Raw genomic sequence first — 25000 nt, forward strand, 5'->3', positions numbered from 1 at the left:
ATTCCTAGCTGCCCAGTAGGATATATGAGGCCCATGCCAGCGAACCTTGCTTGCGATACCGCTGCCCCCTGCTCCTGTCCCTAGTGGTGCGGGGGTGAGGTCTGGGGTACCGATGTAGGTCCCAGTGCCTGCCCTACCAAGTTCGTCGTAGTCACTCTCACCGCTGCCTCGGCTGCTGCTTCTGATTTCATGCGGGGGGTGGGGATTCGATAACCCTTGTCTCCCCCTTCCTCTGTTCCCTTTTCCTTGGATGTTGGGCGGCGGTGGTGTGCGTGTGCTACAGCCCGCCGGCCCTCCATTTCTCGATGTTTTTTGCTGGGCACTCTCAAGATAGATGACTGTAGGCCTGACAAGTGTAACAGCGGGGGTGGGGGGGGGATGCTTAGGTGGGGCACTTCACTCGTTGGTGCTCTCACCCACAGTGCCAACATCTGAAGACTTCTCACCTGCTGACTGCGTTCTCCCCTCTCCCAGTTTGGGGGTAGGTGATTGCCTCTCATGGCTGCCACCTTCTTGGAATTGGGGCAGTCATTTTCAGTCATTTTTTCTTCTGGCAAACTGTCTAGGATGTTTTGTATCGCCATCACTACGTCTGCTAATGAGCGATTGTCATCGAACAAATAACCAAATAAATACTGGTTTACTAATCTGCGAAAGTTTACGGGCAATTGCCTTTTTATCACCTTCTGGGAGATTGGTACTCCGGGTAGCAAACGAATCACAATCCCGAAAAATGCGAGTTGTGAAACTATGAACGGATTCACCTTTTTGAATTTTGAGTTTGTAATTTTCTTTTATGTCCCCTTTTCTCGCATCAGGTAAGGCGTATTTCTCAATTAAATGTCGTTTTATTTCAGTATAACTTCTTGAACTGTCTTGTGGCCATCTCATTACCTCCATTGCTGGAGCATCTTTCATCAACCTAATCACTTGAATTGCTTTTTCTCTTTATGACCACCCATATGTGGCTACTTCAAAGTCTCTCAAAAACACTTCGATCAATTGAAACCTTTCATTAGGCCGCTGATCATCAAAAGGCCTAACACTTGCCTATAGTTGTAGACGTTTTCGAACTACAACGTTTAGTGTATCTTAACTCGGCTGTGCATGTGTACTTTCACTTGTGTGCATTTGAACTTCGTTCATGTACGTCGGATATGCTGTGGTTGCGCGCGCCGCTCCTCTTCTCGTTCAACTAAAAATCTGTTCATTAACTCGCCTATGTTATCTAACTTATTTTTCAAGTCCTGCGTTCATTGTTCTCATGTGTATTCATCGACATCACTATAATCAACTGCTCCTTCGTTTTCATCTCCTGCAGTAGCAGTGTCTGCTATGTTAGTATATACATATTTATGCAAATTTTGATTTATCATGTAAGTATATATTTACTTACATACAAAACAATCTAAAAAACAATAAACTAAACAATAATATCAATCAGAAATTTACAAGAATACCCCACGAGGAAATTGGTGCTAACTATGCCGATGAGGATTCCGCTTCCGCATACGAAATTTCCGCACTTCGGCAACACCAGCCACTGTAAATAGTCTCTCATAAATTGTCTTGGTTATAATAATGGTTTCTTTATGGTTCAGAGTTTAGTTATAGAGATCTAGACTCTAGCCCGTACTGGCCACTGTAAATGGCCTCTCATATAGTTTGACCAATAGGTGAACTTTTAATACCTTTATTTTGAAACTGAGGTACGATTTAGATTTTGAATTTATTTACGTTTTATTTTCTTTGAGATATTTACTACTATTTTTCCTATGCTGGTTGTAGAATCGTATTTGGTTAGCAAGAATTTATTAATAAATTCAAATTGGTTTGTGTTTGAGTATTGTGTGGAGAGAAGTAACAATGACCCGCACCAGTTAAAGGTTAATTGGGAATAATATTCTTACATTCATACCTCAGTTGAGTCATTTCTTTCAGTTAACATAGATAATAAGCAAGGCGAGTATTTTGCATTACTTGCTCAGTTCTCGATTTTTGTCTTTTCATAGCCTATAGGCAAATTGTCTTTTTATATATCAGGGAAATATAATTAGCTGTATCCACGTTCAAGTGAGTTCAATTGCCGTAACCCTGTCTACTGATTCAGATAATAAGTGACACAAGATTAGAGTTGATTTCTACGGGGTCCTAGATCATCATCATTATATCTTTTTACACCAGAGGATGTGGTCCATGGTCTGGGGTGACTCACCACGGGGCCAATCAATATTGGTGACATTTACCCACTTCTGAAGTTTTATCTCTTTGCTTGAGGGTACACTCGGCCACACTATTCAATCTAATTTCTCTTCCTCTTGTTTTGTTATAGTTTTTATAGTTTATTTAGGAAATGTTTGTTTAGGTGTTGCTGTTTTTAAGATATTTTATTTTTCCTTGTTTTCTTTCTTCACTGGGCTATTTTCCCTGTTGGGGCTCCTGGATTTATAGCATCCTGCTTTTCCAACTAGCGTTGTAGCTTAGCAAGTAATAATGATAATAATAATTTCAGAAATTTCAGACTTTCGTATCTTTTGGACGAATAGTAAACCTTCCCTTGGTGTTCCTGTTTAAACTGATTGCTAAAACATGCGAACTAAAAGGGGTCTTAGAAATACCACTGGATTTCATGGAATTTTGACTTTCGTTTAATCTATCGCTTTTGAAAGTCCTGGTTAATCGCGTATTTGGAAGAGAGAGACAGTATTAGTGAACTTCAGAGGATAGGGAAAAGCAAGTTGTTAATTGTATATGTTTTTGGGATGACGTAGCAATTCGTAAAGAATACATTAGAAGCGTTGAACTGTCATCGAAGCTTCATCCAAAAAATTTAGTCTTTTTCGAAAGAATCAATCCTAAATTACAAATCCAATGACTTGGCTTTTTCGGTCAACGATCCTGGGACAATGTTCAAAGACATTTTGTTGATCTTGCTGAACTTGCAATGTAGCAGGTGATTCAGACGGCTGCTTTTCCGGTTCCATACAACAGGGGAAGAACCAACCCACTCGCTACAAGACCTCCACTGTCATTTAATCTTGTTCGTTCAGAGCATTCAACATTTCCTATCACATATAGCTCATTTACTGTTAAATCGTCAGATATGTGCTCAGATATACTCTGTAACGTTTACAACGCTTCCAATAGCCTCAAATCACATATTGCTCATTTACTGTGAATAATGAATTAAAAATGTTCGCTGTACACTGTGAATTTGCAAGCCAAGATTTTAATTCACGCCTGTGAGGATAATATTGAAATGGAATTTAGATATTTTTTCGTTTAACCATATATTGTAAGCATAAGCAATACCCTTGCCCAATTGATGATACTGGCTTGCTTTGTAATGGTTAGAAATTGTCTCATCTTTATGCCCTTTGCGTCAATAGGCGTAGGAAGGAGGTGATGATGATGATGATTGTTATATGCAATGTCTATTCACACATTAGTTATATGATGAAATAAAGGTTTAGGTTGTTTTCAATTGTACATAGTTGAGTCGAAGTTTCCATTTTTCCTTTTAAGGGAAAAAGAATACTGTGAACATGGAGAAATTACAGGTGGAGAGAGAGAGAGAGAGAGAGAGAGAGAGAAATATTCGCATGTTAATTCCAACTTAGATTTCAACTCTGTTCCATTTCACTTCGGTGACCCCCTACCTTCTTAGTGACCCCTCCCCTTGGCCCTGTAAATATTAATACCGTCAATTATGTTTTCTTTATATTTTCCTTCAGAATGTATTACAGTTCGTCGTGATTAACCTCATGGAATAACACGAGTTGGAGGGAAAAGTATTGCACTAGTATACTAGACCTTACAAAATTCTTCAGCCCAGCGAAACAAAAGCAATAAATTACTCTTTATTGCTTCATTTTAATGAATGAATATTATACTTGTTGCCTCATATTTAAAAAGAGCTTTGTAATTTTCTATGAATCTTGAGTCGATTCATTAATCACCTGGATAAAACACCACAATTTTACTAATTCATACATTAAAGTTCTTGATTCAATACGTCCACGAAAATCTCTTTTGACTTAAACACTTAAAAGCACTTACTCAACTGGTTTAACATACTTAAATGATTGTTTCCTTGTCTTGTACCACACGGAAAGCCCCGGTGCATTGGAGGACCTACAAGATTTGTTTGTCGTATACATTCTTAAGTATTTAGAGTATCATATTGCATAATCTACATTGATTGTCATTAATGATGTTCATGAGATTTCCTGAATTTAAAAAAGCCTTCTTCTTCTTTTGAAAGCCTTAATATCACCTATCCTTTGGTGATATTTGAAAGCTCAACAACTCATAAATATTCTTGTGTCCATTATTTGTTACCTTCACGATATATAACTTATTTTATTTATGTTGGAAGTCCAGTTATGATAATTTGATGAGTCTCATGCAAGATCTTAAATTTATTCTAGGGTTAATGGGCAAGGCAGTGTTGTTCAATCATAAGAGTTAATAGCTTCTCAGTGTGGGACACATTTTGTTAATCTTGCTTCTTTGTTTATTATGATGTCTAACTTCCTAAGTTACACTTCGATTATGTTGTAATAGATAGTTAGCGTAGACGATCCTGACAACAACTCAGTTAATCTGAGTTTCTTAACAATGCCCTTCCAGATATTTCCTTATGAAAGCAATATTTCTAAGGTGATTTCCACTGAGAGAGAGAGAGACAAGTTACAGTCCAGTGATACACCTATGTGACGAACTCTACTGAATAGCAAAGCCAAGATGCCGTTAGGTATAAAATTTATTGTCACCAAAGTTTTAAAGGTTTTAAGGCCACTCATGCATGGCGAGGGAAAGTGACAATGCCTTGCCTTCTCTCTCTCTCTCTCTCTCTCTCTCTCTCTCTCTCTCTCTCTCTCTCTCTCTCTCTCTCTCTCTCTCTCTCTCTCTCAATACTATAAATGTTGTTGTATATGGAATGATTGATTTAATAAATAAGATTAATAGAATATTAATTCATATCCTTTTTTTCAGAGGTTGGACAAAGTCGTCAAGATGATGATGATCTTTCTAAGCAGTATCTCAAGTGCCCTTCTAAAGACCACAAGACTCTAGAGCAAGATAATCATCATAATCATCATGCAGGTGCCATATCCCAAAGGAGATCAGCAATCATGGCTATCCATACATCTCTCTTCCCGACTCTCTGCAGCAACCGAGCTACAGATAGACACAATTATAGGTAAGTGGTTAACTAAATAAGATATTTTTTTAATATCTAAGAACACTTTAAGTCGAACACACCTGTTTTTCAGGCTGTTGAAGTATCATTCAATCTTTAAATAACTTTTTAATACTAAATTTCAAAGTGTTTGGTTAAATTCTTCCTGCTAGTCCCAATGTTCATCCTTTGTCCAGTGTTTATAGACCAAGTGCAGTTTTTATTCCAGTATTCTGTGCTTTTCCTACCAATAGGATACATTCATTTGCTTGTAGTATGAACAATTCTTTTCCAACTTCATCCTGGCTTATGTCTCGTCTCACATTTTCACAGACATCTCAACTAGTACTTCCCAGAATATCAACACGGCCACTTTTCTTTTCACGTTTATTAACTTCATACAAACTTTTGCTATTTTTCTCACTTTATAATGTACTTCGCTACAGAACTTTCACAAAGTTTAGAGCTATGTGGTATAACTCTCTCTCTCTCTCTCTCTCTCTCTCTCTCTCTCTCTCTCTCTCTCTCTCTCTCTCTCTCTCTCTATGAACTTTAAGATTCTATATATCCTCTAGCACTTTTACCAATATCTTTAATGCTACCCAAGCAATTCTATTTTTTCCCAAGTTTTATAAACTTCTTTGTGAGGTTTCCAATGTTCTGATAAGATTATATATCTCTATTTTAGTACAGAATATAACTTCAAGTGGATGGTCCTGGTGTTTATCAAATAGAAATGATTTCGAACGCCCTTTTACACATGTAATGTTCTCGATATATTTCTGTATTAAAGTAATATCCTACAGATATTTTTATCAGATGGTTTCGATAGAAAACCCTACCTCCATTGTAATGTCTTTCTCTTCTAAATGTTTCTCCATTTTCGATCTTTCATCCATTTTTCTATCCTAAATATCATCTTTTCCCTCAGTTGAGTAGAGATTGTTTAATCCATTCTTTTCAACTTCTTTTTTTTTTTCCCCTGGGTAACCGTATAAGAGCCTCCAGCTTCTTCTGGTAGAAAAATATCTTTTTTCCTGTGCCTTATCCATAACAGAGCTTTAAATCTCTCTCTCCCTCTGTCCTATTGCCATAGTGGTACACTGTGCATTTGTTGATCTCATGATTATCAACTCTTCCTCTTTTGCTAGTTTATTTCTTAAGATGTATTTTTCTAACAGCGTGATCAAATTAACCTGTAGCTGTCTACAGTATGTTCTATTATGTTTCGCAAAGTAAAATTCTGTCTTTGATTCTATGCGTACTTCTCTTCATAGTGAAATAAATGCTTTTCAAATGTTCTTTTACTTTTGTGGCATCGTTTGTTGCTGGCATAGTCCTGATTGTTGACTCTGCTATAACTACATCTGATAAATTAGTGCCATCAGTGTACTTCCCGTGGATAACTGCAGGCGTTACTGAAGGGTCTTGGTACAGTTCAATTGGACAGTAATGGAGTATAGTTTATATTCGTCTGCTTTACCATATTTCCAGTTTTTTTTTTTCTCTTGCTGACCATTGTCTTCCTGGTTGCAGCCTGTGAGAGAGAGAGAGAGAGAGAGAGAGAGAGAGAGAGAGAGAGAGAGAGAGAGAGAGAGAGAATTCTCCAACGACACCGAGCCCCATCAGGCTTACCACACCACATCCCCATTGAAGGGTTTGTAGACTGCCAAAAAAACGATGTGTGTACTCTAGACTTCGGCCATTCATTGACATTAAACTAAATTAAGATTTATATTACACATAGTGCGATTGAGAGCCTAATATTATATTTACTCTCTCTCTCTCTCTCTCTCTCTCTCTCTCTCTCTCTCTCTCTCTCTCTCTCTCGTATCATACAGATGAAACGTACAAAAGTTGTTCCTCTTCTTCCTCTGGTCTTTCTGAATTTGGCTATTCTACTGTAGACCAGGGCTGCCGGACTCTCCACACTAGGCAACTCCACAACACTGATTTAAGAATCAGTGTTTCAGTGAGTCGGCAACATCAAGCGCTGAACTCCACTGAACCTCCTACTGTAGTCCCATAGCATCCACACTTTCATAGACTTTACAATGATTGTAATTTTTATATAGATATCACGGGGAAAATAAATAATAAAACACTCATATTAATTATTTATTACTTTTTATTACATTTTAATCGACATACATCATCTCTTTACAAAGTGTGGAATTTATTAACACTCGGATTCCACATTCCACACATGATCAAGATGTGGAGCAGATTAGCCGTATCGATGACGTCAATTCCACGTTTCGGCAGCCCTGCTGTAGACCATAGATATCACCTCTCATTAGGTCGCATTAGTTTTTGCTGCTACTTTTATATAATGTCTCCCTAAGTTAGAATATATTTTCTTTCTCGACTAAGACTTACATTTTACTACAACTGGGATTTTGACTTGACTCTCATCCCAATCGGTTTTCTAATACATTTTGATTATTGGAAGTTTTATATTCTAGTGAGACCATCTTCTACATCAATGTCAAGTATTAGGTTTCCCGCCACATCTTTTCAACAGCATCAGTATAAGGCTATTTTTCTGGCTACTTTTCCTTTGCTTTATTTTCAGTTACAAAAATAAAGGTGACGGGTTTCATGCATTCTTCTTGTGCTGAAGTTAATGAAATGGTAGACTGAAAGAGTCAGGGTTGACTCCTAATAGAAACTTAACTTGTGTCTTTAACACCTCTGATATACCTGTCACTGTTTTCAGTTACCTCTGATATACCTGTCACTGTTTTAGTTACCTCTGATATACCTGTCACTGTTTTCATTTTAGACCAAGTTTTACTTTACAGTAACATTAGCACCTCTTTAATCATCCAGGTAACCTCTTTCATTTTTTATGGCCAATTTCAATGTGCCTTTTCAAGGTATCAATGTATCTTATTAAGGCTTTTTAAATCATTCTGTGATAAAAAGGGTTAGGTTGTAGTTCCATCATCCTTTGAGAAGGGATTGCACTGAGATCACCTAGGATCAAAGCAGTGAAAATATCCCGTAAGTTGGAAGTTATCCAGAATAACAGCTAGAGTAGAAAACATCCTTTTAAAATTGAGTCTGTTAGGTTCAATCCTTCACTGGAAAAGATCCTCCTCAGTGTGTTCAGTAGCTGCTCGCTATATCATCCCTCACCACCACCTTGTATCTACCTACGGGCCAACCAAGGGAAAGGCCCGTGCCAACAACAAGTGTTGGCTTTAATACCCCAAGAAGAAGAACTTCTCGTATCTTGCATATCATGGTCTCGTACCCCTTACCCAGCATGACATTTACAGTTATCTTTCCATCTTAACTTTCTTCTTTACTTTTCCTCCTCCCTTCCATCTCCACGATTACGATCCTTTTACAGAAATAGTACCCATCTCTTTGAGAAAAACATGGCCAACGCACTAGTCTCTTCAGTTGACACTTTAATACCTTACAATTTTTTACTGTATCTATAATAAAATAAAATCTGATTCTGTCTCTTCTCGTCACTCTGCACAGCCATTTCAGAATTCATATTTTTACCACTTCCATTTTTCTCTCTTAGGCCTTCTAAATCATTAGTGTGTCAGTCCACTTATATCCATTATAGGTCTAGTTTCACTTTTATAAACATTCTGAGCAGTTTGTATTTGTAGAGTTAATTTTTTGTCCATATCTCCATTTGCTAATTTGATTCTAGATACAAGATCCAACTTTCTTGATGTCATCCAAGCCCAGTTTCCTTGTACCTTGTCTTCCTTCTACCATTCATAGAAATTCATTTTTAGGCTTTTCTAATGCCCTGATCTTCAAGTGCTTGGCTCCACATTTCTAGTTTTTGAGTTTGCCCAAACATTTTTTTTTTACGAGGAGAGGATGTTCTCTAGGGGACCTCTTCTCCTACGTCTAATGTTATGATGTCCACCACAAGGTCCAAAGTGTAGAGACTTTAAGAGCTATTCTTCATCCTAAAATTTTATGTTCTTCACAAAGCCCTCTTGTCTGTAAGGTTACCTCCATATACTTAATCTTGTACTGCTTTAAACATACTTTTTCAGAAAGAGCATTCTCTCTCATTTATATCCATACTTCTTACCTTAGTACCTGGACATTTAATTACTTTTTCCAAATCAAACAATACCAAGTGTAATCCTTTCTGATATTTTTCTACTTCTCCAATGCATCTCTCAATATAAATAATATATATATATATATATATATATATATATATATATCCCTCTTGATAGCTCAGTCGGTATGGTCCCTGCAGGCATGGTTTCCAGCCGAACAGGTGGGGGTTCGAATCTCCACCCGGCCAGAAGCTGTTACCATAAAATGAATTCCAAGTGGATGGATATTCCCAAGATAGAATTCGGTATTAAATGCCATTCGTGGGTGATATTTACATTGACTGAAATCACGTGTGCTTGTGATATATATTCATATATATATATATATATATATATATATATATATATATATATATATATATATATATATATATATATAGGGCACTCCAAAATCAAACCATTGTTCTCTAGTCTTGGATAGTGCCATAGCCTCTGTACTATGGTCTTCCACTATCTTGGGTTAGAATTCGCTTGCTTGAGGGTACACTCGGGCACAATATTCTATCTAATTTCTCTTCCTCTTATTTTGTTAAAGTTTTTGTAGGAGATATTTTATCTTAATGTTATTCTTAAAATATTTTATTTTTCCTTGTTTTCTCTCCTCACTTGGCTATTAACCCTGTTGGAGTCCCTGGGCTTTTAGCATTCTGCTTTTCCAACTAGGGTTGTAGCTAAGCAATTAATAATAATAACAATAATAATAATAATAATAATAATAATAACATATATATATATATTATATATATGGATATGTACATATATATATATATATATATATAATATATATATATACTATATATATAATGTATATATATATTTATATATATATATATATATATACATATATATATAAATATATATATATATATATATATATATTATATACATATAATTATATACATATATATATATATATATATATTATATATATATATATATATATATATATATATATATATGTGTGTGTGTGTGTGCGTGTGCGCGCGCGCGCGTGTGTGTTTTAGTCCACTACAGAGCAAATGCTTCAGATATGTCAATTCATGTCTGAGGTTTGGCCAGTTTTCAATATTTTCAGTAATGGTTGCAGAATTATGTATTGGAATTAAACTTATTCTCTTTTAGCAACCATTCACTTGATGGAACCTTTTTTTTTTCCTGAGCATTGAATAAATTGAAGTCAATCAGTAATTTATTGGCGAAAATATACTTAAATTTTTTAAAGTTTCTGATTAGATACACTTGTTAAAATATTTAGGTAAAAACCGGTAAGAATCCTGGAATAAATGTTGCCAGGCATTTTCTGTTTTAGAAAAACGGATATAATGACTTTGAGGAGTGATATTACGGTCACCAACCCGTAAAAGATAATAACAAAGTAGGGTAATATTACGGTCGCCTGCATCTTACTGAAATACGACTAAGAACAGTATATTTTTTCCGGAGAATCTCCGATTAAATTTGCGTTTTTTTTTTTTTTTTTCAGCAAAGATCTGGCAGTATCTTTAGCCTTCTGTAATTGTTTTAAACGTTATTGAGGCAGAATGAGAAATGATCTGGAAGGGAATTTAGCCTTCTGGAAGAATTGTAAATTACGCAATTAATGGTTTTTGGATTAACACCTCTCTCTCTCTCTCTCTCTCTCTCTCTCTCTCTCTCTCTTATAATACGAATTTTTGTTTCATTACTATTATCTGGAATTTCAGCCAATAAATTAAATTGGATGTAAATTTAATATTATAAACGTGTTTCTTTCACGAAGGGCACAAGTCACCCACTGATCCTTCTCTCTGGTTACAGTTCACTTTCCCTTTGCCTACACGCACACACACACACACACCGAATAGTCTGGAATATTCTTTACACATTCTCTTATTTATTCATACACCTGACAACACTGATATTACCAAACAATTCTTCTTCACCCAAGGGGTTAACTACTGCACTGTAATTGTTCAGTGGCTACTTTCCTCTTGGTAAGGGTAGAAGAGGCAGCTCCTTTAGGAGGACACAACTCCAAAATCAAACCATTGTTCTCTGGTCTTGGGTAGTGCCATATCCTCTGTACCACAGTCTTCCACTGTCTTGGATTAGAGTTCTCTTGCTAGAGGGTACACTCGGGCACACTGTTCTATCTAGTTTCTCTTCCTCTTGTTTTGTTAAAGTTTTATAGTTTATATGGGAAATATTTATCTTAATGCTGTTATTTCTCTTAATTTTTCTTTCATAGTTTCCCTCCTCACTGGGCTATTTTCCCTGTTGGAGCCCCTTGGGCTTATAGCATCCTGCTTTTCAAACTAGGGTCGTAACTTAGCAATAATAATAATAATAATAATAATAATAATAATAATAATAATAATAGGGAAGGCGAACTCGCTTTGCGGGGTTATTATTGCAACATTGGTGTGCTGCTAAAGGGTTATAAGTCGATTTGACAGATAGGTATGAATGGACGGCTTGCACGAGACTGTTGATGTGGTAAAGGAAGACTCTCTCTCTCTCTCTCTCTCTCTCTCTCTCTCTCTCTCTCAGACTTCCAGCTGATATAGTAAACAGTAACAACACTTAGGTAAACGAGTTCAAGAATAAGTTAGACAAGATCATAAGAACTCTCTAAATGCTTAAAATGAATCGCTCCACCAAAGAGCAAATTGATGAACTAAAAGGTCTTTGAAACATCCAAAATCCTGGTAACTTAAGGGTCACTTTACATGAGATTGGAGATGTTAATTTTGTTTTTTCTTGATCCATGAGGCCAATAGATGCGTAACTTCAGTTTGAATTATTGATAGTCGAATACAATGCAATGCGAGTAGAGCAGACTCCCTTATTAAGTAAGGGTGCCACGGGAGCTTGCGTCTTGAGCTTAATCTTGCAAAAGTCCGAAGCTCAGTTGATAGGCTCCCCCAAGCAGACAGATCCTCCTAAACCCGGTACCTCTTCGGGCCTAGATAAATCATTGGAGGTTTTTATCGCGAAATGAATAGAGATATTGTAAACTCAGAATCCTTTTTTTTTTCATCCAATCCATGAAGGTAGCTGCTCCTTATGGCACTGTGCCAGATATACTTCGATTTACATCTTATTGCTTTTCCATTTTTTTTCTCTAACAGAAAATGAAAATGACAGCAATAATAATTATAATAATTTAGAGACATTTATACTGTATAATTTCCTTTGTAGTCTATGAGGAGACATTATTTTGTTGAAGACTTTGAGATTTTTGTACGATGTTAAATTATATAAATCGTGAATATCTTCGGTAGGTTTTGCTTTTATTAATATATATCAGCTTTTTCTCCTCTCTCTCTCTCTCTCTCTCTCTCTCTCTCGGGGCAATCACTTTGTATTGCGACGTGTGCTCCAATGTATAGAAATTTACAAAATTTATAAAATAATATATAGAATTATCAAAATGCCAGCATATATATTTAATATATATTCAAAATATATACTTAATCAAAATTGGAGGAATTATTTAAAGTGTTCATAAGATATGGAATTCATAAATAGTGACACTTTAAATAATTCCTCCATTTTTAATTAAGTATATATTTTGAATATATATCAAATATATACGCTGACATCATAAAACTTATGTTTGGTTGACTATGTTGACGATGTCAGTTCCAAGTCGTTTAGTGAGGAAATAAGGCTAGTCATTTTCTATATAATTCTATAGTTTTTTTTATAATTGTAACTAGTTTCCCATGTGGGGAATCTTTTTTGAATTATAAAAAAAGTAAGAAGAAAACAATGGCTTTACATAATTTGGTACGCTTAAAAAAACGTAATTTTAATCGGAAATTTTCCGTAAAAATATACTGTTCTCAGCCGTATTTCAGTAAAATACAGGCGACCGTAATTTTTACCGACTCCCTGGGCGGCGTTACTCTGTAGTGGCTTCTTCTGGCTTCTGTGACGCAATTAATCTTTCTTGTTTTATAGTCTTATTGATTTAGGTCAAACCATATTTAGACTAAACCGTTTTGTGTCTTTACATCATAACATGAATATATAATACTTTTATCTAAGACTCTTTAGCTATGGTAAGCAGCTCTTCTAGGAGGACACAATAAAATCTAACCATTGTTCTCCAGTCTTAGGTAGTGCCGTAGCCTTTGTACTATGTCTTCAGCTGTCTTTGAGTTAGTTTTCTTGCTTGATGGTGTACTCGGACACACTATTCTATCTTATTTCTCTTCCTCTTATTTTGTTAAAGCTTTTATAGTTTACATAGGAAATATTAATTTTGATGTAGTTACCACTCTTAAGATATTCTATTTTCATTCGTTTCCTTTCCTCACTGGGCTATTTACCCTGTTGGAGCCCCTGGGCTTATAGCATCCCGCTTTTCCAACTAGGGCTGTAAATTAATAATAATAATTATAATAATAATAATAGTCTGTTTACTAAAATATAAAATAGGTTTCATTAAAAAGTCCCAAATGAACAAATATGTGTAGATAAATAACTTATCACAGTATGAAGAACTCTATATTATTATTATTATTATTATTATTATTATTATTATTATTATTATTATTATTATTATTATTATTATTATTTTATTATTATTATTTGCTTAACTACAACCCTAGTTGGAAAAGCAGGGTGCTATAAGCCCTGTAAGCGCTCCAACTTGTAAAATAGCCCAGTGAGGAAAGGAAATAAGGAAATAAACTACGAGAGAAGTTTAAGAACAATAACAACATTAAAATAAATTTTTCGTATATTAACTTTTAAAAACTTCAAAATAACAAAAAGATGAAAACTTCAAAATAACAAAAGGGCGAAAAGTTCAAAATAATAAAAGGATGAAAACTTGAAAATAACAAGAGAAAAAGAAACAAGATTGAACATTGTGCCTGAGTGTACATCTGTATAATCTAAGGAAGATAATATTAGTTAAAATGATTTAAAACCCAAAACATAATGGCGAGAACTAGAGTAACGAACAGTGGTGCCGATCCCTGATGGGTTGAAGCAAAACTTGGACTTTGTCGATCAATTTTAGGGAATTGGTTTCATAAACATGATGATTAAGAGTAAATATATAGTACATTATAATTATAGAAGAGGCAACAGAATATACTTTGTATTATCATCTTAAAGATTGCAAAAATGTTAAAGAATACCAGGGGGAAATACCTCTGATCTAGGGATATTTTAGTGCATGTCTAGGGATGTTTTTGATAGCTCTAGAAGAAGATTCAGTCTGCCATAGACACGGTCAGAAAAGGACTTGTCTTTTAACTAGTGCTGTGAAAAAAATAAGTGAAACGGTAAGAAGGCACTTAATGGACTTAAATGGGTTTATTCATTTATTTTCTGGTGGATGTTTAATCAATTTAAATGTTAGATATTTGAAATACCCAGTCATTTCCTTTAGAAGGTCTTAAATTGGCGAAAGAAATTTTATATTAATATTTTTAAAATTAGTTTTTAGCTCCTGTAAAGGTCCTAATTTGTGAATGGTTGTTGTAAGAGACTTTCCAAGTGGCTGTTTGTGTTATTAATGTGGTTTTGAGTTCAATAAGGAACAATATAAGCCATCTTAATCACAGTTAATGAAATCAATTTATTAATTACCAGAACCTGTGTTTGCCCCCAAAAAAGACTAAATTCTCTATTGGCGTCAGGAGAGGAATTTAGAAAGAAGGCCTTATCTTAGTTAAGTCTGGTCTATGTTCTAATGAAAAAAATTATTAATAGGTTTTAATTAAAAATTATCCTTTAGAAATGAAGATAAATTAATAGATTTTTCCCCTTTTAAGCTTTTGTGGTGATTATTATTATTATTATTATTATTATTATTATTATTATCATTTTTAATACTACTGCCTAAGTTACAACCCTAGTTGGAAAACCAAGATGCTATAAGCCCAAGGTCTTCAACAGGGAAAAATAGCCCAGCGAGGAAAGGAAATAGGAAAATAGTAAGAAAAACTTGTATAAATTGTGCTTATTCTTTTAATTTGTGAAAGTGTATAAGGGATTTGTGAATTTTAGGTGATGGGTGTGGTTACTGTGGCATTGTGTATGAATACCCACACAACACAGTTCATCAGTTGATATATATACAGTGTATATAATAGACAAATTCATTGATCATTGTACCTATTGAAAATTAACCCTTAGAACTAGCTCATCTTGCACAACGTCTTATCAGTTATCATTCATTTGTAAGGAAGCAAACACAATCCTTCATGAAAATGAACAATTATTTGTTTTACATATCTTCCTTTGGTCTCAGTTAAAGGTAGCCTTAGGAAATTAAACATTTTAACAGCTCTGATTTTATTTTTGGTGAAGTATATTATCTGGTTGAAGATTTCTTCTCTGTCTACAGCCCAGTTTAACAGCTGTTGGAAATATCAGCCATGTTTACCAATTTGAGCTCCCCCCCCCCTCTCTCTCTCTCTCTCTCTCTCTCTCTCTCTCTCTCTCTCTCAAATCCTGTCAGGAAACTACGAGCTGATGGTGAATCTCCTCACCAATGTAGGCTACTGCCTATTGTTAAGGGTTGTTTGATTTCTGTTTCTGCAACATTCTTAACAACTTTGCAATATTCTTAGTAAATTGCAACTTAACACTGACATCCAATTAAAGCACAAAGATGGGCAAAACTACAAGGTATTTTTTATATAAATATAATTGTAATGTCATTTTTTCTTAAACTATTCTCGAGCGTAAATTAGGGAATCATCACTTTAAATTTATTTATATAGAATTGTCTATAGACTTTAGTATATAAGTGGTTTGATAAGTGAGTCCATAGCTACTAGACTCTCTCTCTCTCTCTCTCTCTCTCTCTCTCTCTCTCTCTGTCTTTTAATCCTTAAATATAGGATTTGATTAAGTTGGTCTTATGTCAACACAGGTACTTAAACAGGGACTAGTTTAGACCTCTGGACACAGACATGTCTATATGAAATTCACTAAAAAGAAAAGCAGGAAATGTAGGTTAAAAAAAAAAAAAAGCATAAGTGAAAACTATGTTTTTTGGAAAAAAAAAAAAAATCTGAAGTTTTTTCTCCTGCCAAATCTTCCACTCGATTCATTTCCGTCACTTCTGGGCCAAATGACTTGAAATTTGGCACACTGATCAATTGGACAAATACCCAGATGCGTTATATCTTTTTATACATTTCTTTAAAATAATTTGATTGAATTTTTGCAATTTTCTGAAAAAAACTATATTTTGGTCTCCTGTGTCCTAGTATTACTACCTAATGACCTGAAATTTTGTATGGAGGTGCCTTATGTAGATACTAATAGGAGGGCATCAGCATTTGCGTCGTACGTTTGTTCAAAATGGATAATTTTGCCATTTTTGGTACATTTTTAGTACATTTTTAGACCAAATATTTTCACATTCGCCTCCAGTATCCTCCTATTCACACCAAATGACCTGAAATTTCGCAAGAGGTTACCTTGGATATATGTCCATTGCTTATATTTACTTTTAGGGGTTTATTTCTCGCCCTCTATCAGACACTAAAAGTCTGTTCAGGCGGGCCTTGGTGTGTGAAAATAATTGCTTTCCAGTTTATGTTTTGCTCTGTATCTTTTCAGTTGTTCGCTAGCATTTGTATTCAGGCTTAATAGTTTTCAGGTCACTATTATAACACTTTCTAAAAAGATAAGTCTTCAGGGTTTTCTTGAAAGCTGTCACATTTTTGCTATTCTTGACATTTTGGGTGTAAGTCACTTTTTTTCTGTATACATTACTTCAAAATTATTAATTTTGAATTATATTTTTTTTTTTTTTTTTTTTTTTTTGACAAAAGGGCATTTTTTGCTCTCATGCCCTGGTATTTAAGCCATATGACCTGAAATTTGGTATGGAAATACCTATAATATATGCCCACAGGACCTTATCCACAAGTTTTGCATTATTATTATTATTATTATTATTATTATTATTATTATTATTATTAGCCAAGCTACAACCCTAGTTTGAAAAGCAAGATGCTACAAGCCCAAGGGCTCCAACAGGGAAAAATAGCGCAGTGAGGAAAGGAAATAAGGAAATAAATAAACAACATCAGAATGATTTCTCGAGGGGTGTGTGATTTCGGTCATTTCAGACCAAAAATGTGTAATAGGAGATAAATATGGGCCAGGAGGGAGATAGTGAAATATGATGTTTTTATGCTCAACAGACTGACATTAGTCTTTTTATAGTTTATATATATATATTTTTTTTTTTAATATTTTAATTGTTGTTTATTTCTCATCGTATATTTCCTTATTTTCTTTCCTCACTGGGCTATTTTTTTTTTTTTTGTTAGAGCCCCTGGGCTTATAGCATCTTGATTTTCAAACTAGGGTTGTAGCTTGGCTTTTGATAATAATAATAATGATAATAATAATTTGCTTGGCAAAGGTTGCCTTTCTCATTGCATTTATTTTTTTAATTAAATCACTATTTTTTTTTCTTTTCTTCATATTCCACCGTTGGACATAAATAATAATGACCTCGTTAGTTATGCCTTTAACACTTCCCAAATGTGTGTGTTGGGTGGGAGAGATTCCTGGCATTTCGACCAGTTGGACAAAACTGGTTTTCTGCAGATTTGTTGGTCCTTACGTTGTCAGTGAGGGAATAAATAGGTTTTTAATAATATTATGAAGACTTCTTTAGTGATAGTCTTCACTAATTATAAAGGTAGGCCTGAAAGATTATTTCATTTTGTTTGGATTTATTTTCAATTATTAAATGTTTACAAGTATTTTTCTTTGAGAGCCTCAATAATACCTTTATGCTTTGTAGACTAATCAACTTGGGCCAAAGGTGTGACTATAACTCTTTACACTTATAACCTATTCACCCAGTTTAACTTTTCCAAGGTTGTGTATAAAGGACCAGTGTTTTTGTTAATGGAATATACAGCGTTTGATAATGTATATCATTATTTGAAAGTGTTTAGGAACAGAAAGTAGGTACTTTTAATCAGGCCTGTGTTTCTCAGTGACATAGTTGGCAATCTTTGACGGACTGCTCATCTGGCAATAATTGTGGGTTTTCTTGAACCATGGAAGATATTGACATGTGTATATTAGTGCTAAGAAGTCTCCCTCTTGCATGCGATTGTCAATTGCCTCTTAAACAGTTTGTCCTAATACTTGCTTTTTACTTTTAGAGGTTTATTTCTCGCCCTCCATCAAACACTAAAGGTCTGTTCAGGCGGGCCTTGGTGTATGAAAAAATAATTCCTTTCCAGTTACTATTTTGCTCTGTATCGTTATCAGTTATTTCGCTAGCATTTGTATTCAGGCTTAATAGTTTTCAGGTCACTATTATAACACTTTCTAAAAAGATAAGTCTTCAGGTTTTTCTTGAAGGCTGCCACATTTGTGCTATTCTTGACATCGAGTGGAAGGTCGTTAAAGAGTCTCGGTGCAGCATAACTGAACGTTCTTCCTCCTATGGCATGATTCACACTAATTTCGAATAGTCTATGTGGGTCATCTGCATGTCTAACTCTTACAGTGGCGCTGGTAGCTTCAGGGTAGGGGATCAAGCAATCACGAAGATATTTAGGCTTATCACCTGTAAGTGCTTTGTGAGTCAACAAGCAAATTTTAAATTCAATCCTAGCCTTAACAGGTAACCAATGTAGATCGATCAGTGCAGGAGTTATTCTCTCCCGAAATTTAATGCCTTTTATCAGTCTAGCCGCCCGGTTTTGCACATTTTGAAGCTTCCTTAGTAGTGTATTGGGCAATTTGTAGTACAGAGAATTGCAATAATCAAGCCTTGATATTACATGACTCACCACTAAAATTTTTGTACTGCCCTCTGTTAAATATTTTCTAATAAATGCTATGTTTCTCAGGTGATAGTTACACACTTTCACTGTGTTCACAATTTGGTCCTTCATTGACAAATTTCAGTCTATCAGTACACCCAAATTTTTCACAACAGGCACAATCCCAACATCAGCATCACCAATTTTTATACTTTGAATTAACTGGTAATTCTTCAAAGCCACCCTTGTGCCGAAAAACATACATTCTGTTTTATCATCATTTAATTTGAGCTTTTTCCTCTGCATCCATGTTTTTATTTCAGTCATTATCTCATCAATTTTCTTCCCTGTATCTTGTGTTGTTGAAATTGAGAGGTAAAACTGAGTATCATCTGCATATAGTTTAAAACCCACTTTTTGTTTTTTCAAGATGTGTGATAGCTCGATAGTATATATGTTAAACAAGATAGGGCCCAGGACACTACCCTGTGGTACACCCTTCATAAGTATTCTCTCATTGGATCGGTTTCCAGAAACTTCTACAATAGTCTTCCTGTTCACTAAGTAACTTCGCAAAAATTTCAGTGCTTCCTGAGTCACTCCAATAGACTTCAAGTCGTCAAGTAAGTATTCGTGCACAACAGTGTCAAAAGCAGCACTAAGATCTAACATAATTAAAATTTCACACTTTCCCCCATCAAGAAGACCTATCATATCATTCATTATTGAGCACAAAGTAGTTTCTGTAGAATGATTAGCTCTGTAGGCCGATTGATTTTCCGGGAATACCTCTAACTCGTCAATATGCGCCCACAATTGCTCACTTATGACTTTTTCAATAAGCTTTGACATGTAGGATAAATTTGAAATGGGCCTATATGAATTTAGCTCGTTTACATCACCTTTCCCTTTGTAAATTGGTTTGATCAACGCAGTTAGGAAAACAGGATTGCGATATACTTAGGTTAATTATGTTCAGGTAAATATTATATACGACTTGTTTGTTTGGAGCTTCACTTATTGAACTGTTTGGGAAAGGGTCGTTTCCACAATATGTATTCTTCATCTCTCTCATAACCTTTAACAAGTCGCACATATTTATCTCCCTAAATTTTATTAACTTCTTTCCCTCCTTCACTGGCATAGCTGACTCTCCCTCCAAGTGATTTTGGGGGAAGCCTCTATAGATTTTATCAATTTTTTCACTAAAGAATATAGCAAAACTCTCTGCACAAACATTGTCAGGCAAGACATATTTTTTCTTTAATCCCATCAAATCATCAAGGTTTTTATGAAAGTCCTTCATGTTATTAGTTTTTTTACATTCGCCGTTGTAGAATTTTCTTTTTGTTTTTTCTAACAGGATGTTATAGTCATTTCTGGCCTTATTATATAGATTTCTGGCTTGTAAGGATTTGGCTCTTTTCCATCTACCTTCCATCTTACGTCTGTGTCTTTTTGCCTTTAATAGTTCACTATTATACCATCTAACATTTTCGCGTACCACTATTTGTTTGTTCTTTATGGGACACATGGTATCGTACATTTTTCCAAAATTGTCGTTGTATTTCTTGGTATAGCACCCAACACATTCTATGTCTACCATATGTTCACATTGTGTGTTCACACAAGACATTTGCGCTACACTAGCTTCAATAAAATTCTCAGCATCAAAATTTTCCCGTTCCCTGTATGTGATCCATTTTTTCAATACTCTGGTGCAATTTATATTAACATTAAAGGTGATGAGTTTATGTGTTTTTGAGATCTCAAAGTCTGGTTCCACTTCAAGGTTTTTTATTAGGTCTGAGTCTTTTCCACATATGACCAAGTCGAGTGTATGACCACCTACTGACGTTGATACCAAAACACTGTTTATTAAATTAAACATCTCAAATACTTCCTTGAGTTCTTTAGCCTTATTATCATTTTCATCATCTACCCAACAGTTGAAGTCTCCACCAATTAATGTATTTTTAATATCGTCCACCACACCCACAAGAATACTAAATTCTTCAATGAATTTAGTCATATTACTCGCTGGTGGTCTATATAATGATATTATATTCAATACCTTATTGTTTCTTGTCAGTTTTAAACAGATATATTCAAACGTTTCAAATACCATTTCATTCATGATAGAAACCCTAGAGAAAGTTTTCGACACAAAGACACCCACTCCTCCTCCAGTTTTGTTCTTTCTTGGTACGTGATAGAAATCATGAGTACACGGCGTCATCTCCTGAACCTTTGAGTTATCACTAATATTTCCCTGCAACCAAGTTTCCGTTAATAAGCATAAATCTAATTCCATTTCGTTTATAAGATTTCTAATCTCTAAGGTTTTATTCCCCACCGATTGAATATTTATCAGACCACACTTAACCAATGGGCTAGACTCCATGATCGGTTCTATTTTTTATCCTGGTAAGCTCCTCCTTGTATACTTTACAGTTATCATCATATGTCCTATGATTCGTATCATTGTAATTCCTCATTGTGCAGTTATGACACTTTAACGTATTTACATTACAATCCGTGGTTCGATGATCCTGGCTACACTTGGCACATACCTGAGTCTTGCTACAATTTTCAGCAGTATGACCAAATTCTTGGCATTTATAACACTGAAATACATTGTAGGAATCATAGATTTTACAGCATCCTCCAAGCGTGGTATATACTCTATCATCTCTTTTACGGAAGACTTTCCTGATAGTTGGACTACACTTTATAATGACGTGTAATTTACCGCTTTGTCTTGATTTAAACTTCCTGATCAATTTAAAGTCTTCTTCATTTTCACATATATCATTCAACCATTCATTCTTCTCCATTATACTGGCAATTATATCATCTTCATTTTCATCAATATTGCAGACCTTGATCTTCGGTTTAAGTAGATCCTTTTTATCTACTTCTACCTTAATGTCATTCTTGACCTCTTCTAAGTCATTTTTAGCCTTTTCTAACCCAGTTTTATCCGCAAAATTAACTACCAAGTGGCCTTGTTTAGAGGTTTTGACCTGTTCGACATTCGTGGTTATCTTCTTCATGATAGTTTTCTTGATATCTGAAGCCTTCTTATTTTCCTCCGTAGATTTTATAACCAAAGTGTTTCTTGATTTCAACTTACTTGCATATGTAGTCTTGGTCACATTCTCTTTTTCGTATTCCATAAGTTTCTCTTTCAGCTCGACAATTTCTTGACGCATATCCATGTATTGAGCAGTTATCATACCCATAAAACCAGACATCTGTTGTTGTACATTTACCTTCATCTCTTCTATGATGATGCTTAGTCTCGTTATGTCATCAACACATGCAGACTCAACACATTTTGGACATTTATAAATGATGTTCCTGCTTTTTAAAAGAGTACTTGAACCATCTTTTAAATTAGAGCAAGCTACTTCATCATGGTACCATCTTCGGCATTGATCGCATTGCATCCCATCATCGACATAGGACTCACAGTGCCCACACATGCCACGATTGCCTCCGTCATCACATTCTTCATAAGCTGCTGCCATTATACTTTCCTCCCTTCCTGTGAGTACCTCGTCAATTTCAGTCATAAATAGACCGAGATCATTCACGGGATTACGTCTTCCTTTTCGTTTTCTAAGGAAAGACATATTGAATCATTTTTCAATGAACTTTTCAAGTAGCCCCACCCCAACGCAAAAATGCTGGGTCAGGCCTTTCACTACAGACCTCACATACAAGGAAACCACTGATTTTTAGCACTATATTTCACTAATATCAATACTAGCAAACACTCACAAAGAGATTTTTCATAGTACAAACAACGAAATACACAATGATTCCGTTTAAAGCCAGATTCGATACAGAGCACTGAAACACACGTCCACACCCGTACGAACTCAAACAGTATATTGCGAAATTTTGTTTTTATCTTAAAACTGGGAAACGATTCAGGTCTAGTATTTTATCCACACTGTATTAATGACATGACTGGCTGACTTTTGAGCTGTTTTCCTGGTCCTATCACACATGGAAACCTTGTGCCCCCTGACAGGACCTACAAGATCTGTATGTCCTATCAGAGTACTTAGAGTATCACACAGCGTATTCCACATTAATATCCAAATCCACATTATCGAAGCACTTGGAAAACAAGAGATTCTTTTTCTCGAAAGCCATTATTTTGTTTAAGGTCATTTTCAATTGGAATGAATTTCGTGTTGAATTCAGTAGTATGTTATGCAATGCATCTTGGGTATTGCGAGGATGTAGTCACGCTATGATGGCTAATTTGTTGTTGTTTATTAAATATCTATAATTGTATCACAACAGGATATTGTTCTTCAGCTGCCCTGACTGAACACGACTCGTTTTAGCGCCATTGGTCAGTCATGATAGCGACTAGAGATTGTTCGTCTTTTATGGTTGCTTTATTAATCCAATGAGCCTTTTAGAGAGAGAGAGAGAGAGAGAGAGAGAGAGAGAGAGAGAGAGGGGGGGGTTGTTGAAACGTCTTGAGTGTACCAACAGATACAAGAACATGTCGTTTTATAGTTTACATAGGACATATCTGTTTTGACGTTGTTACTGTTTTTAGAAGGATTTATTGTGAATTTATTCTCATCAATTATTTATTTCCTTATTTCCTTTCCTCACTGGGCTATTTTTCCCTATTGGAGCCCTTGGGCTTATAGCATCTTGCTTTTCCAACTAGGGTTGTAGCTTGGCTAGTAATAATAATAATAATAATAATAATAATAATAATAATATGAAAATAAGGATTTTTCTGGGAAATTCAAACTCTTTACTCCATCATTTTAATCATTGATTTTCCAGTAATAAAGAAGTTTCCTTATCTCCGTTGCCTTGGTGAGGACTTCGGGTTTCTCTCTTACCAACTGATATTAGTTTTGCGCTTATCAAAGGTCTAACACAAAACATGAATATAGGTGACCTTATGTTCACTTGACCTACAGGGAGGAGGATGATTATTATTATTATTATTATTATTATTATTATTATTATTATTATTATTATTATTATTATTATTATCCCCACTTGGATATGACATTGAAAATGAACCTTATAGTTTATATAGAAAATTGTAATTTCGAGATTATTGTTTCATTGATTTTTCACTTACAATTTAACCATCAAACTTTTTTTATGTAATAGTGACGTCATAATGACGCAATAGTGATGTGACATAATAGTGACGCCATAATGACGCAATAGTGATGTAATAGTGTCGTAATAGTGACGTTGTAACGCTTAACACACACGGAACAATTGCGAATGTATTAGTGCTGGTATTATTGGACCATCCAAATTGTAGAGGTCACTCCCAGTCAAACAAGCAAAATTTGTTCCTTAAATTCATTAAAAAAAAAGGGTACATTTGTTTATATTTTGTTTACTACAAAACATTGTTTGAATTAGAAAACAAATAGATTTGTATAACACCAAACAGCCATTTCTTAATATTTGTCCTTTGACAGCACTATTTACAAATTAAAATAACATCAGGACTGTCTGTGCCTGACTGGGTATATATATATATATATATATATATATATTATACAGTATATATATATATATATATATTATACAGTATATATATATATATATATACTATGTATATATATACAATATATATATATATATATATATAAAATATATATATATATACAATATATATATATATATATATTTATATACTATATATATATATATATATATATATCCAGTGAGGATAATCTAGGGTGATCTTTAAAAGGGCCACTATTCCATTTGGCGTTACTTCTGTGTTATTCATTGTTATTCATCATTAATTGTGAATGCTATTTATTATGGGTTCACTAACTGGTGTACATTACGTTATAAAGGTGTAGAATGCTGGTATACAATGTGCTTCACCATCATCATCATCATCATCCCTTCCTACGCCTATTGACGCAAAAGGCCTT

The 25000-nt window shown here is 34.7% G+C and overlaps 1 long non-coding RNA gene across 1 annotated transcript in view; it reads left to right on the plus strand.

Annotated features, from left to right (window-relative positions):
- Positions 1-25000, plus strand: part of LOC137635506 (uncharacterized) — a 150393-nt gene that overhangs the window by 23020 nt on the left and 102373 nt on the right. The window contains exon 2 of the long non-coding RNA XR_011042693.1: positions 4999-5206. This is a non-coding gene — a long non-coding RNA (uncharacterized lncRNA). The remainder of the gene's footprint in view (positions 1-4998; positions 5207-25000) is intronic.

The sequence above is a fragment of the Palaemon carinicauda genome, unplaced genomic scaffold, assembly GCF_036898095.1.
Source record: "Palaemon carinicauda isolate YSFRI2023 unplaced genomic scaffold, ASM3689809v2 scaffold133, whole genome shotgun sequence".
NCBI lineage: Eukaryota > Metazoa > Arthropoda > Malacostraca > Decapoda > Palaemonidae > Palaemon > Palaemon carinicauda.